The 16,836-nt window shown below is 36.6% G+C and overlaps 1 pseudogene; it reads left to right on the forward strand.

Moving 5' to 3' along the window:
* The first annotated feature begins 516 nt into the window (after positions 1 to 516).
* LOC136874624 (uncharacterized) overlaps positions 517 to 16,836 on the forward strand; it is a 62,380-nt pseudogene continuing 46,060 nt past the window's right edge.

The following is a 16,836-nucleotide window of genomic DNA, read 5'->3' on the forward strand; positions in this document are numbered from 1 at the left end:
CATATGTGGGTATGAAGATCTTGGTCATTTAGGAAGGTCACCTGCTCTAGCAAATCATGCATTCGTTTTCATGTTAAGAGGTATTCACAGAACTTGGCAACAAATAATTGCCTATTATTTTACCACAAATTCAGTAAGTATTGTAGCCTTACAACAGCTGATTGTGTTTATTATAACTAAATTACAGGAACTTGGGTTGAAAGTTGTTTGCACAGTTTGTAACCAAGGTTCGACAAATCAGAGAGCATTGAGAAATCTTTGTCAAGCTAATTTAGATAGACCCAGCCCATTCCATTTTCTTGTGAATAGTGAACCAGTTGCTGTAATATATGATGTTCCCCATCTTCTAAAAATACCAGAAATGCTTTAATAGAAAATAAGATTTAGGTTAATGATCATAAGGATGTAAACTTTGAATACATTGAGAGGGTATTCAATATAGACCAAAAGAAAAGATTTAAAATTTTGCCCAAACTGAGAAAACAACATTTCAACTTCCAGGATAGTTATGTAAAAATGAAAGTTAAAGTTGCTGCTGCACAGTTAAGCCATACTGTGGCAGCTGTAATTGAAACATATGTAGCTACTAAAGTGTTGCCCTCAGAAGCTATATACACAGCAGAATTTCTAGAAACAATTGACAACCTTCTGGATTCCTTGAACAGTTGTAACCAGAATGCCCATGAAAGTAAGCTGTATAGATGTGCCCTTTCAGAAAATTCTCCACACATTGAGTTTTGGAACAACTTACCTGGAAGACAACAGACCTTAAAACTGGTAGAGATAAGACATGCATGTTTAGCTTTATTGACGAGTGGAAGATCACTGTAAGAGCTGTTATATTTTTGTGGAATAGGATGAAGAAAGTAGGATTCAAATATCTTAATTTGAAAACTCTCAATCAGGACCCCTTGGAGAATGCATTTTGTTGCATACGACAGCACGGCATTTCCAACACAAATCCTACATGTTTTCAGTTTACAGCAGCTCTAAAAACCTTTATCGTAAATAATATGGCTTTGCCCTTCAAGACTATGAGTAACTGCAAGAGTGATGATTGTTTTCCTCTTAGCAATTTATGCCAGTTTTGAAGAGTGCTGATGATGATAATCCAAGAGTAAGTGGCACTGACTATGTTGATCATGAAGGTATAAATTACTAAGTCAGACTAGTGAATCCCACTCTGAACTGTTGGAAGACAATCAAGCTGTGACATATGTAGCAGGATATATTTTGAAAGTTTTAAATGTAAATAATGAGTGTGATGTGTGTAGGGGAAATCTGTATTCACCTAACTTGACTGAAAGCCATTTATTTACATCTTTCAAAGAAAACAGTTCATCAACTAACTTGCAGTATGCCAATGAACAAATGAAAGATTTTCTGCTTCATATTCCCGATCAATTGTATATATTTTTGGACAAATATGGTCATACACGAGCATTAGAAGATAGTTTTAAAGGTGTATTCTCTAGGCCAGACTATTCCTTTTGTAGAAAACATTGTCTCGAAAATATAATTTTGCAGGCAGCTATACCATTTCTCATTTACAAGTATGTAAGAGATTGTAAACATTTGGTCAAGAGGAAGTATTCAGCTGGACATGAAAAAAAGTTAAAAATTCAAATCCCAGTAAACCATGTTCTTTTTGCTATAATTTATTATCAGGTAGTTTTGATACTTGTGTAGTTGTATAGGCTGCATGATTGCTTGTCCTTTTTGCTGCCACTAAGATATTTTCTTCATTGGTCAATTGGGTTTGTTTTGCCATATGTTGGCCTAGGTAATTTATTTTTAAGAGTTGTATAGTTGTGTTTTCTGTATAGACTGCATGAGTGCTTGTCCTTTTTGCTGGCGTGAAGATTGTATTGTATTTTATTTCATCCAACTGATCATACAGTGATATTTTCTTCATTGGCCGATTGGGTTTGCTTTGCCATATGTTGGCCTGGATAATTTAGTTTTAAGAGTTGTGTGGTTGTAAGTACAGTATTATATGTGTATAGTGTATTGTATACTGCTTGTCCTTCGTTGATTAGGTTACATATTGTCATATGTAGGCGCAGGTATTTTAAGACTTGTGTGGTTGTAATATTATCTGTATATACTGTATGGGTTCGTGGTGTGGGTTCCTGTAGTCATGTCCTAGTTCGTGAACCATGGGCAACGGTTGAGTGGCCTAGCAAGTGGTCCTGAGAGTTGGGATACCAGTTGCTATGGAAGGGGAGTGGGCATCTCAGACATATTCTGAGTAGTCGCCCTCCTTGTGCTCAGGCGGCTAGGACTATAAAATCCACCGGTGGTCCCATAACCCGTTAGAGGGAAGTATTTTCACTCACTGGGACTATGTGTTAGTAAGGTTAGGTTAGCACCCTTCTTTGCATAATTTTATCTAAGATAATGAAAGTGAAGTCCGTCTGCAGACGGTTAAGGGTAGAAAAACTAGAATGAACAAATTAGACAGGAGTATATGGATAAGATTTGTGAAAATTTCCAGGGATTAGACAGCCAGCAGGTTCAGGATAAAGAAAGAGGATGGGTGGGTGGTATACCAGGTATGTAATGGTAGAAACAGCAAGGGAATGTATAGGAACAACTATATGAGAATCAGATCGATCCAATGCAGGACTTTATTCACAACAAGGAGAGAAGACTAAGTTAGGACTGAACTTGATGTACGAACAGCTTTTCGTTGTGAGGTCGGAGGGGTAGAACTAAATGAAACCACAGAGCTTATTGATATAAGAGGGCTTTCAAGAGACATACAGTAGTTAACTCACAGAGGATTGTAGACTAAACGGTGGAGGGCATAAGCGTCTACTGTATAATGAAGATTTATGTGTGTATTTTATTGATGCTTGTACTTTTGCTGAAGGCATGGTACCGTATTCTCTACATTAATTAATGAAGGCCTAGGCGATTTTAAGACTTGTATGGTGGTAAACATTGTTTGTGTACATTGTAATGAAACTACCATCTCGGCGACAGCCCTAAATATAGATCACTAATTGATTGATTGATTGATTGATTGATTGATTGATTGATTGATTGATTGATTGATTGATTGATTGATTGATTGATTGTCTTTTTCCATGTACATAACCTTTCTCTGAAGGAAAGATAAGTTTCCTCTGCTTATCTTGTTGTCATTTATACTATTTATAATGTTTTCAATAAACTTTAAAACATCAAATGTCATCATGATGTTGTTTTTATTGGTTGATGAGGTTATGTTTGTGTTTCACCCACAGAATACAAATCACCTAAAGCTCCTTATTCCAAACTGTACGCATAATGGCATAGCATACCACACTGTGGTCCTGTTCCCAGTGACAAAGTTTATTTTACAGCTTGTTGGTTTCCAAATGGAGCGAGATGGCCATGCGGTTGGGGTCGCGTAACTGTGAACTTGCATTCGGGAGATTATGGGTTCGAATCCCACAGTCCTCAGCCCCTGAAGGTGGTTTTCTGTAGTTTCTCAATTTCACACCAGAAAAATGCTGGGGCTGTACCTTAATTAGGGCCACGGTAGATTCTTCCCCGTTCCTAGCCCTTTCCTATCCCATCCTCGCCATGTCGTTGCGACGTAAAGCACACAGAAAAGCATATCTAAAAAATAAAATGAAACCAAATAGACCTTTTTAGCTCAAGAAAATTTGTGACATTTCTTGTATTTATCAGTTCATGATGACTTTTACGAAACTCTGAAAATACAAAGAGATTTATGAACCTAATAAAACATATTGCACAGTCATGCCATTTTCATTATGCGAGAAAAAATTGTAGACTATTACGTGTTATTCAATATGTTAAATTACTGAGCAACTTGTGGGGAGGTGTGATATCTTAAATAACAAAACGAAAGTTTTCATACTAGGAGGTACTTTGCAAGCTAAGATTCTCATACCTATTACCACGGCCAGCTTGATTCGTCGCCCTCGCTAGCACAGCAAGGGATCCACTCGGCCGTGGTATCACTTAGAAGCCATACCACTAGGAGCGCTGCGCTCATCTTTGTTTCCAAGCTCTAACATGGACTGTGCACTACTGTTATATATTGGCGTTCTGTGATAGCGATTACATTTGGTAGCAGAGGCAAGCACTAGGGTGCGGACGAAGAAAAGTGGACCGTGATCATGTTGTTGTTTGAGTCATCAGTCCATAGACTGGTTTGATGCAGCTTTCCATGCCACACTATCCTGTGCTAACCTTTTCATTTCTACGTAACTATTGCATCCTACATCTGCTCTAATCTGCTTGTCATATTCATACCTTGGTCTACCTCTACCGTTCTTACCACTTACACTTCCTTCAAAACCAACTGAACAAGTCCTGGGTGTCTTAAGATGTGTCCTATCATTCTATCTCTTCTTCTCGTCAAATTTAGCCAATCACTAAATTTTACACTATTGAGATTCTTCCACCGTTTTGATAATTTATTTTGCCTTTTGGCAAATTTTTTATTTATATGTCAACAGTACATATTTCGTTCCTTATTTAGGAACATCCTCAGCTGTTATAGTGGCTTAGGTCAATGGTTAAGATTTTAAATACATAGATTTACAAATACATTGATTCACTTAAAAACTAAATATGAATTAAGATAGATGATATTAAAGACAATGTGGGGTTAGTGTGTTACTGGTATGAGAGCAGATGATTACATGGTTGATTGACTTAAAACTATGTCTATTCATTAGAATAGTTGTTCAAAACATTTTTCACTTTGTTACATAAAAAGTCTGTATGCAATTAAAATTTTTAAAATATGTTTAACTTCATAACATTGTTCGAATTGTTGAAAGTTTTTCTTCCTCTCCTTCCAGGTAAGTTGTTGTATGTTGTGTGCTTGCTTATATTGCTTTTGATTGAGTCTAATGTGAAAACTTTGGAGCTGATTGCTGATCTATTAATGTGAAGGGAGCCTCGTTTCAAATTTCTTGCTATAGCTGAATTCTGATTCTACTGTGACCCTGGAAGGACGTTTGATGCTGCTTTGCGTCTGGTGAAGTCGTATGTAATTACTTAATTGTTCGAGCACATGTGTTACTGGGAACGACGTATCCGACGTGGAATATTACCAGCATTCATTTGAGGAAAGACGATAAATTTTCTGCTTCTGAGGAAATTTTGGGACATAGAAATATCGGAAACGCCGCAGTTCAGATTTCCTTTAATTTATAAATCTGAAGAAAATTTTTAAAGTAGGTAAAAACTGTGCCATCTCGAAGAATCGAGTGTGTGCTATTTCTAAGACGGATCTTTTAGTTTCAGCTTTCACCAGAAGACGCAAGATTCCTAGCAGTCCTGAAGTACTTTGGAAGAATGAAACTTCAGCATTACGACGGAGCTTGTATTTGTCCTAAGTCCTCGCCTGCTGCAGCCATGTATCATTAAAATGTGAGGCAAAATTCAGCCCGGGAGAGAATAACATCGGAGATGGAGTTTGGTTAAATATTCACTGATCATCAGCCGAGTCCAGAAGCCAAGTCTACTACAGCTAAGATTTTAAATTATACTTTTCTCTATTTTCTGTTGTAATAATTATGTAGACGTAGTCCTTGCTTGAATATTTGAGTTCATTTCTAATAGTCTTTGTAGTTAGGAATTTCACTCTTCTTTCACTGGTGTTGGTAGATTTGATGTGTGTGAGAGTGTATTTGGGACCTATAATTTGTTCTATTTGAGTGAGTGCTTCGTGACATGTTCTCACTGTCCCATGATAAGTTGAGGAAAGTGTGAAAAATATTTGACCCACGCGATAATAGTTATTAATTTATAAAATAATGATGGAATAAATTTTTGAATTATTTGGGACAGAATATCGACGTGTTCTGTGAATTTAGGATTTTTCCTTGATGTTTTGTGGTTTACCATAGATTCGAGATAGAATAGAGTCATCTATGATTTCATTAAACCATAGCCTGCGATGACGCGACCGCGCGCGTATAATAATAATAATAATAATAATAATAATAATAATAATAATAATAATAATAATAATAATAATAATAATAATAATAATTGACATTATTACGGTCTAATAGAATGTTTAAAGGTCATGAATGTAATTATTACTGTGCTTATAAGTGATTAATGTGTGCTATATTGAAGTAGATGTTGGCCTGGAATATTGGTCGTGGTTTGAATGTCCACAAATTTTGCATTTACTGTTATTGGTATTTTTGAGACTTGTAGATGGATCTTAAGATAGGATTTTATTTGTGTGTCCATTACATGAGTCAGTTAAGGAAGAGAGTGTGTCTTTGAACATAATTTCTTCTTATGCAGCACATGTTGATCAATAATTTGAGATAATAGGAGATTAAAAATAACGAAGTCGTGACTCATAGACCGTATGCGCGAATGTTTATTTATCTGTGACTGTAGGCAGTTCTATGGAATTTTTAGTGATGATTTCTACTGCAAAATTATCCTGGAACATCGTTGTGAAATCTATTTCATTGGAAAAGTGATAATCCTGTCACAATCACACGTCAGACGATTGTAATGGTAGCCCTTGTCTGATATTGTCATCGAGAGAAGCTCTCATATTTCAAATAAAATTTAAAATTAAAAATCAAGAGATAGGATTCGTTAAATCTATTTAATAATATTACCGTGGACCAAGGCTTGAATGTGAGATGGATGAATGAATGATTTTGTTTATAATTGTGATTTCCATGGCTATATTTCGTCATGACATGTGTACGCTGAGCGCGTAAAGTTCGATCTATTTTGTTGTTTTGTGGCGAGCATATTTGGCTCAATTATGAATCTTTAAGTAATTTTATGACGGAATAAGATAGATTAGGATCTTTGCTTTGAGGGAAAATACTTAAGCAAGGATCGCGTCAATGAACTAAGCTCGCAAAATGTAAAATGTTTAACGCTATAATGCGAGAATTTTTAGCCTTTATTGTGAGTTGCGCACAACACTAGGTCAATTGATATAAAAATAAGAATTTAATGAGTTGGATATTTGATTTCAAAATAATTTTATTATATAATTTGAAGCTTAAATAATTAATTAGAATAATATTTAATTGATAGAAATGATTTATTTGATTTTTCGTGTGAGATAAAAATTTGACTCACGGTTAAATGAATCGCAGAGTATTGCTAATTTAAATAATAATTCAAAAAAGGAAAATAATTCAGAATTTTGAAATTTTGAGATAGGATTTTCTCAAATAATAATTTATTTCATTTCCTAAGACGATTTATTAAGACCCACTTTCGTATCTTTACAGAATGAAATTTAATGGAGAACTGCGGGTGCATTCCAGCAGGGAAGAGATAAATATTTTTATTTCAAGATTTTGAAAATATTTATAGAACCTGGAAAGTGCTGATATTTTATTTAATAAATGTTAAAACCCATTTCTTTTTAGTGTTTTCATTTGTCGTCAGTCCTTAGATTGTCCCTGACCCCTATAATTTAGCGTTGCCTGTAAACGAACGTTCCGCCTCTGGGACGTTTGCTTACCGGCTGAGCTGCCCGGCAAAACGGGGGCAGGTAGTACAAATTTGGCGCCCGTAACGTGCTTGGCCCGAATTTCATCGGCGACGCCAATCTAAGGACTCGATCTTGTAGTCCAAAATTTGGACATAAGCAAGATGCGGCGACAATAGGATTTTTGGGTTATTTGATAACATTTATTAGCCCAGATCTCTGTGGCAGAGAGCACTTTAGTTAAAGTTAGGAAGGGCCATGTTGAATGCTTGAAACAAAATCTTGGAGATTAGGAAAATTTCATATTTTTATGCTACTGCATTTGCGCAATATTTCGGATTTTAATAGTTATATATTATTGAAATGATATACAAATCTTCCCCTAAGGAGGTGAGCTTAATTCATTAGTAGACGTGGAACTGGTTTATACTCTGATATTATTCTCCCCGAGGTCTGAACTGCCGTTTCTTTGAAAAAGTTTATTATTATGGATGAATGGCGTGCATTTTTGGAGAATGCGTTAGGAAATTTGAAAGATAGCTTGAAGCAGGACCTGAGTGAAAATAATGCTAAATTAAAACAGGAATTAAAACAGGAACTTAGTGCTGAATTAAGTGAGAATAACGAAAAACTGAAATTAGAACTGAACGAGGGACAGGATAAATTTAAATCCGATCTTAAAAGTGCATTGGAAGAAATACAGAATAGGACGGACGAAAACATTAATAAACTGCACATGGATGTGAAATTATTTAATGGGAAAATAGCATCCATTCAAAGTGAACTTGTAGCAGTCAAACAGAATTTCCCAGACTTTAAAGGTGAAATACAGGCGGGTATTACAAGTTCGTTAGCTGAGATGTCGAACGAAGTTAGTGAGAGACTCGCTAAAGTCCAGACAGACGTACTACAGGGGCTTGATAAATACAAAAATGAGGTGGAGAAAAACTTTCAGAATATTGAGGAGAAAATTGTGGACAATGCAGAGGACCTTACAGCGACTAAGGCAGCATGGAGGAAAAAGTTTACCGGCCTTTACGAAACTTTGAAACAGGTGGAAAAGGGAGTCATAGCAGAAATAAAAGTTTCCCAAGTAACTACGTCAGAAAGGCTAGAATATTTCTATGAGACTATCGAAGAGACACAGACAGGTCTTAAAGAAATAAAAACGAAAATGGACAAGGAAATTAGCGAAGTAAAAGCTGAGTCCGAAGCATCGAAGCGAGAACTTCAGGACGGAATTAAGGAACTTGTCGAAGAGCTTAAGATAATCAAACTTCAGGGCGAGAGTCATAATATTGTCACTTCTACATTATTGGAAAGGCAAGGTCAATTGGAGAAGCGGATGTCTGGTGAAGTCCCGTCTTCAACTCCAAAAGTGGTGGACATGGCTAATCCCATAAATAACACCAATCCTTACATAAATCAGGACAGTAGTGGGATAAATTCAGCAAATGTTTCAGGTCAGACTCAAATTGTAAATATCATTAAACTTCATGAGGAACAGCCAAAGAAGTTCAATAATGTTAAAGGCGTTACTCCTAAAAGCTTCATCCGTGAACTTCAGAAATACTTTAGAGATAATAAGATACCTCCTGAACGCCAACTAAGGGTGACTGAACGCTATTTGGAGAATTCAGTATTAACATGGTATGAAGCGTTCAAGTATTCATTTGAAGATTTTGAAGGGTTTAAGAAAGCATTTCTGGAGAGATATTGGAACAGTGACTTACAGCATAATTTAAAAACAGAACTCTACGCTAAGAGGTACGCTTCTTCTACGCCCACACGCTACGCTGATTATTTTTCAGCTCAATTACGTAAACTAAAGGAGCTTGATATGCCACCCTCAGAAGTTGAAGTAGTCCGTGTAATAATAAGGCAACTTCCAGCGGACATTCAACGTATAATGATTGCTTCGAACGCACAGACCGCAATTCAGGCTGAGGCCGTGCTTCGTCAACTCGATTTAACTTCGAGAGAGCAGCCACGACGTAATCAAGGTCAAGAACAACAGGTGTTGCAAGCTACAGTCGTCTGAGCCGACAGTGGAACTTCGTTCAACCAAGGGAGACCTAGCGGTCGAACTACAAAGGAAATGTCATCGAGAGACCGTTCTCCTAGGTCAGGACACAGAAGTGACGAGGAGAGAGATTATTACCGAAGGAATGTACGACGCAGACCCTATGAAAATATTCGAGGAAGGTGGAGAAGAAATAGTGAAACTAACTATACGGGAGGAAGAAAAAGAAACTGGAGACAAGAAGAGAGAGAGAAATACATCCAGGAATTACGCAAGGAAAATCAGGAGAAATCCAAGTGGCGTCACGCGATTCAGGACCAGGACGTGAACCCAGATATAGTAGGAGCAGAAAGCTTAGAATACCAAAGGGCTAAGCAAGAAGAAAATCGCCAGCGCTATGAAAAGGAAGATTATAGTCAAGGGGCTATTAAAAAAAACATCCATCCAACTAGAAAATGATAGTACGAATCCTAACTCTTGTAATTCAGAGGTCCCGAAGGAATGGATTGTAGTTCAGATTGATTCATGGGTTACTAAATCTGATGATCTGTTAGAAGAAAATCATGAGACTAGTAGAATTAATGCAAGGACATTACCAATAATATTAGCTAGAATTTGTGGCGTGAGAGTTAAATGCTTAGTTGACACCGGCTCCACTATTAGTGTAATATCAACATCATTTATGAATGACTTAAGAGAAAGGCATGAAATACCCATCATTCCAGTCTCACATGTTAAAATTAAAGGAATTATCCCTGACAAGATTGTAAGTTGCAAGCAGCAGACATTTCTCGATGTGGAAATCGGAAACACCAAATTCCCTAATATATTTTTGGCTATGACAAATATCAAATTTAATATCATTCTTGGAATGGATTTTCTTACATTATACCACGCAGACATTAGTTTGGACTCCAACCAAATAGTATTTCGTCTGGAGGAATTTTCAGAAATTGCAGTCATGAATCCTGTTGATGTAACCGACCAAGAGGTGTTCCACATAAATTGCGCCTTAACATCGAGGGAGAAAGAAGACCATGAGGCCTTAGAAGAAATTCATCAGGTTCTGGATGACATCATTGAAGAGGGCGAAAATAGAACACATCCCTTGGATCTTATAAATCAGAAGGTGAATTCAGCTCAGGAAACTGATAAAGAAAAGGAACAACTTCGAAATTTATTATTAAAATATAAGAACTTGTTTGATGACAAACCGGGACAAATTCCAGATTTTAAATATTCATTGGTGGCAACTGACTGGACTCCTTTCAAGAAGAAGCCATACCCGATCCCGGAGAAATTCCATTCTAGAGTGGAAAAATTAATCGAAGGCATGGAGAAAGATGGGATTATAATGAAAGCTAGTACACCTTTTCTTAGTTCTTTAGTCATCGTAAGCAAGCCAGATGGATCCCTTCGTTTGTGTTTAGACGCTCGTGAGATAAACCGCAAGCTAATCCCTGAAAGAGACCAGGCACCTGCTATTAAAGAAGTTCTGAGGAAATTTCGAGGGATGAATCTCTTTACGTCAGTCGACGTCACTTCTTCATATTATCACATTCTCCTGGAGGAAAAATCTAGACTCCTAACTGGACTCATGTTCAATCAACAGACCTACGTCTTCCGAAAATTGCCCTTTGGCATATGTAATGCAGGAAGCGCTCTTATTCGAGCATTGGATCGATGTCTTACGGAGGAAGTAAAGAGCTTCACGTCGAGGTACATTGATGACTTACTTTTGGCCAGTGAAACCTTTGAAGATCACTTATCTAAACTGGAGAAATTGCTGGAAAATCTATCTAGAACGGGATTTCATATAAATTTAGCCAAGTCAAAATTCTGTCAGACTGAAATTTTATTTTTAGGACATATAATAGATGGTGAGGGAATCAGACCTAACCCGGTCAAGATTGAAGCCATAAGTAAATTTCCAAGGCCCATAAGAGTAAAACATGTAAGGCAATTTTTAGGGATGGCCAACTTTTTCGCCAACCATTGCCCTAATTTTACGCAGACTGTCGCACCTTTACAGGATATGCTAAAAAAGGGGAACAGATGGAAATGGAATGATGAATGTGAGATAGCATTTAATAAGACCAAGGAAATGCTGATACAACACGTCAAATTGGGATATCCAGACTTTGGAAAACCGTTCATATTACAAACAGACGCATCAAGTATTGGAATTGGAGCTGTGTTATTCCGAGAAAATAAGGAAGACCCTGAAAGGAGAATTTATCTTGCCTTCGTCAGCAGAAAATTGAGAAATCACGAAAAGCACTACACGGTTACTGAGTTGGAGATGTTGTCAATAGTTTATGCTCTCAAATACTGGCAGAAGATAATATATGGTTATCAAATTATTATCAGGACTGATCACAAAGCTTTGACTTTCATGTTGAAAACTACCATGGCATCCGAACGAATATTCAGGTGGACGATGTTTGTCCAGCAATTTGACATCAAACTGGAGCACTGTACTGGAAAAAGCAATTTGTTAGCTGACTGTTTAAGTCGTAACCCGAATGCCGATACTGAGGATATCCATCAGATTGAATTAGTTCCAGAGGACCACGAATTTTTAAGAAAATTACGTTATATTCGGCAAGCCCAGAAAAGAGACAAAGATTTAAGAAACATCATAGACTTTTTGGAGAAGAGAATCAAACCCGGAGAACCTAATTATAGAAGATATAAGAGGAAAGCTTCACGTTACCAATATTTGGATGGAATATTATTTAAATTCATTGTTTCTGCAAAATCTGAACTTAGAGTTGTGGTGCCTCCAAAATTACAGGAATCCCTTATCTGGCATACGCACAGAATAACAGGTCATGGTGGTATTGACAAGACGGTTGCCACTATTCAAGAGAAATTCACTTGGGAGAAACTTCGAACCATTGTTCGTAATGTAGTCCGCACCTGTGATACTTGTCAGCGAGTAAAACCTAGCTCTCATCTGCTTCAGCACAGTCCTATTCCCATAATACCTACAGGGCCTAAACAATTATTTGCAATGGACCTCTTTGGACCAGCCCCGATCTCTAGGAGGGGAAACCGACATGTAATAGTCACTATCGACGTATTTTCTAAGTATATTGCCTTGTATCCTATACAAAAGGCGAATTCCAAATCTGTAATCCGTCGGATAATCCGCAACCTGATACCTCATATGGGCAAGCCAAAAGCCATATTGACTGATCACGGATCACAATTTACCTCCGCTGAATTTCGTCAAGCTATGGAACAATTGGGCATTAAACATATATTGAATTCTGTCCACCATCCATCGAGCAATCCAGCTGAAAGAGTAATGCAGGAACTGTCAAAATTCTGCCGTATTTTCTGCGGAAATACACATTGGTTATGGGTAGATGTGTTACCAATTATGATGGAATGCTTAAATAACACTATGCACGAGGCAACATCTGAGATTCCAGTTGTTCTTCATTTTGACAGACGACCTTACCGACCTTGAGATAGTATCATTCAATGCCCAGGAAATATAAAACCTACCCTGGAGGAGAATATTGAGAAGGCAGCTAAATCTCTAAAGGAACAAGCTGAGAGAAGACAAAGACGTGTCAGAAACAAGAAGTTTCGTCGTCCATTAAAATTACATGAGCTTGTGTTACTCAAGAAACCAGCTTCCTCAGAAACCACAAGTAAATTTTATGCCAAGTTTGCACCGTTATTTATTGGGCCGTACAAAATTATTAAAGTCTATGGGAACAATGCCTATCGCATACAAAGTCTTGATCAATCATATGAAGGAGTTCATAATGGTTCAAATTTGAAGAGTTATAACTGTCCTAAGCAATCTGCTATAAATCAAATAAACGTCATCTTTGAAGAGGAAACGTCATGGAACGAAGATGAGGATCCGATCTACCTTCATGCTTCAACGCAGGTCGATATGACGGAGGAAGTATATAAAGATTGTCAGGAGTTACAAGATTCCGCCATGAGCCAATTACGCCTGCTTTGTGCTGCGCTGCAACTGGACAATAGTAGGCTACGTGCTGGAACGTCATCTGGAATAATGTGACACATAACTGTACTTCAGAATTTTCAAGGGACATGTTAATTATATTTCCAGATAATAATGATTTAATCTGCCCATCAAATCATTTTTTCAGCCACGGGAGAATATGCACCCTTGAAAATTGGTTATTGGTTTGGATAGAAAGAATATTTTATTACTTGTGTGGAACAATGTATAAAATTATCATCCAGGAAGGTGATTTCAACTCTGCACTGTCTGCTAGCCAGCAGGGAAACAGGTTTTTCCCGTGCCGTGTATGCGAGCCTGGTTTTTTTTGTGCCTTGTTGAAGACATCAGAGGGGTGGCACGTGGACAGGAACTCGACCAGATTAAAAGCGATCAATACTTTGAGATTTTGACGTCATAATATTTAACCAATTGGACCGCAAGGTTAGCCCGATCGCAAAATCTCGGCCAATAAAAATTAATTAACAAACACACCTATGTCTTGAAGAAATAAATACCCATGTACTTGGGGAAATCTTTCTCATTGCTCATTCTGCTTATTCTGCTAATTTGCTCAGTTGCTCAGTTGCTCAGTTGTCTACGGGAATAATTGTTCGAGCACATGTGTTACTGGGAACGACGTATCCGACGTGGAATATTACCAGCATTCATTTGAGGAAAGACGATAAATTTTCTGCTTCTGAGGAAATTTTGGGACATAGAAATATCGGAAACGCCGCAGTTCAGATTTCCTTTAATTTATAAATCTGAAGAAAATTTTTAAAGTAGGTAAAAACTGTGCCATCTCGAAGAATCGAGTGTGTGCTATTTCTAAGACGGATCTTTTAGTTTCAGCTTTCACCAGAAGACGCAAGATTCCTAGCAGTCCTGAAGTACTTTGGAAGAATGAAACTTCAGCATTACGACGGAGCTTGTATTTGTCCTAAGTCCTCGCCTGCTGCAGCCATGTATCATTAAAATGTGAGGCAAAATTCAGCCCGGGAGAGAATAACATCGGAGATGGAGTTTGGTTAAATATTCACTGATCATCAGCCGAGTCCAGAAGCCAAGTCTACTACAGCTAAGATTTTAAATTATACTTTTCTCTATTTTCTGTTGTAATAATTATGTAGACGTAGTCCTTGCTTGAATATTTGAGTTCATTTCTAATAGTCTTTGTAGTTAGGAATTTCACTCTTCTTTCACTGGTGTTGGTAGATTTGATGTGTGCGAGAGTGTATTTGGGACCTATAATTTGTTCTATTTGAGTGAGTGCTTCGTGACATGTTCTCACTGTCCCATGATAAGTTGAGGAAAGTGTGAAAAATATTTGACCCACGCGATAATAGTTATTAATTTATAAAATAATGATGGAATAAATTTTTGAATTATTTGGGACAGAATATCGACTTGTTCTGTGAATTTAGGATTTTTCCTTGATGTTTTGTGGTTTACCATAGATTCGAGATAGAATAGAGTCATCTATGATTTCATTAAACCATAGCCTGCGATGACGCGACCGCGCGCGTATAATAATAATAATAATAATAATAATAATAATAATAATAATAATAATAATAATAATAATAATAATAATAATAATAATAATAATAATAATAATAATAATTGACATTATTACGGTCTAATAGAATGTTTAAAGGTCATGAATGTAATTATTACTGTGCTTATAAGTGATTAATGTGTGCTATATTGAAGTAGATGTTGGCCTGGAATATTGGTCGTGGTTTGAATGTCCACAAATTTTGCATTTACTGTTATTGGTATTTTTGAGACTTGTAGATGGATCTTAAGATAGGATTTTATTTGTGTGTCCATTACATGAGTCAGTTAAGGAAGAGAGTGTGTCTTTGAACATAATTTCTTCTTATGCAGCACATGTTGATCAATAATTTGAGATAATAGGAGATTAAAAATAACGAAGTCGTGACTCATAGACCGTATGCGCGAATGTTTATTTATCTGTGACTGTAGGCAGTTCTATGGAATTTTTAGTGATGATTTCTACTGCAAAATTATCCTGGAACATCGTTGTGAAATCTATTTCATTGGAAAAGTGATAATCCTGTCACAATCACACGTCAGACGATTGTAATGGTAGCCCTTGTCTGATATTGTCATCGAGAGAAGCTCTCATATTTCAAATAAAATTTAAAATTAAAAATCAAGAGATAGGATTCGTTAAATCTATTTAATAATATTACCGTGGACCAAGGCTTGAATGTGAGATGGATGAATGAATGATTTTGTTTATAATTGTGATTTCCATGGCTATATTTCGTCATGACATGTGTACGCTGAGCGCGTAAAGTTCGATCTATTTTGTTGTTTTGTGGCGAGCATATTTGGCTCAATTGTGAATCTTTAAGTAATTTTATGACGGAATAAGATAGATTAGGATCTTTGCTTTGAGGGAAAATACTTAAGCAAGGATCGCGTCAATGAACTAAGCTCACAAAATGTAAAATGTTTAACGCTATAATGCGAGAATTTTAAGCCTTTTTGTGAGTTGCGCACAACACTAGGTCAATTGATATAAAAATAAGAATTTAATGAGTTGGATATTTGATTTCAAAATAATTTTATTATATAATTTGAAGCTTAAATAATTAATTAGAATAATATTTAATTGATAGAAATGATTTATTTGATTTTTCGTGTGAGATAAAAATTTGACTCACGGTTAAATGAATCGCAGAGTATTGCTAATTTAAATAATAATTCAAAAAAGGAAAATAATTCAGAATTTTGAAATTTTGAGATAGGATTTTCTCAAATAATAATTTATTTCATTTCCTAAGACGATTTATTAAGACCCACTTTCGTATCTTTACAGAATGAAATTTAATGGAGAACTGCGGGTGCATTCCAGCAGGGAAGAGATAAATATTTTTATTTCAAGATTTTGAAAATATTTATAGAACCTGGAAAGTGCTGATATTTTATTTAATAAATGTTAAAACCCATTTCTTTTTAGTGTTTTCATTTGTCGTCAGTCCTTAGATTGTCCCTGACCCCTATAATTTAGCGTTGCCTGTAAACGAACGTTCCGCCTCTGGGACTTTAGCTTACCGGCTGAGCTGCCCGGCAAAACGGGGGCAGTATCAAAATGGTGGAAGAATCTCAATAGTGTAAAATTTAGTGATTAAATTTTGATACGGAAAATGAAGCTGATTACATGCAAAGTTAGCCAAATCGATCTCCTCTCACCAATTCGATTCAGTATCCCTTCATTCGTGATTCGATCTATCCATCTCACCTTCAGCATTCTTCTGTAGCACCACATTTCAAAAGCTTCTATTCTATTTCTTTCTGAGCTAGTTATCGTCCATGTTTCACTTCCATACA

This window comes from Anabrus simplex, chromosome 5 (genome assembly GCF_040414725.1).
Source record: "Anabrus simplex isolate iqAnaSimp1 chromosome 5, ASM4041472v1, whole genome shotgun sequence".
NCBI classification, from domain to species: domain Eukaryota; kingdom Metazoa; phylum Arthropoda; class Insecta; order Orthoptera; family Tettigoniidae; genus Anabrus; species Anabrus simplex.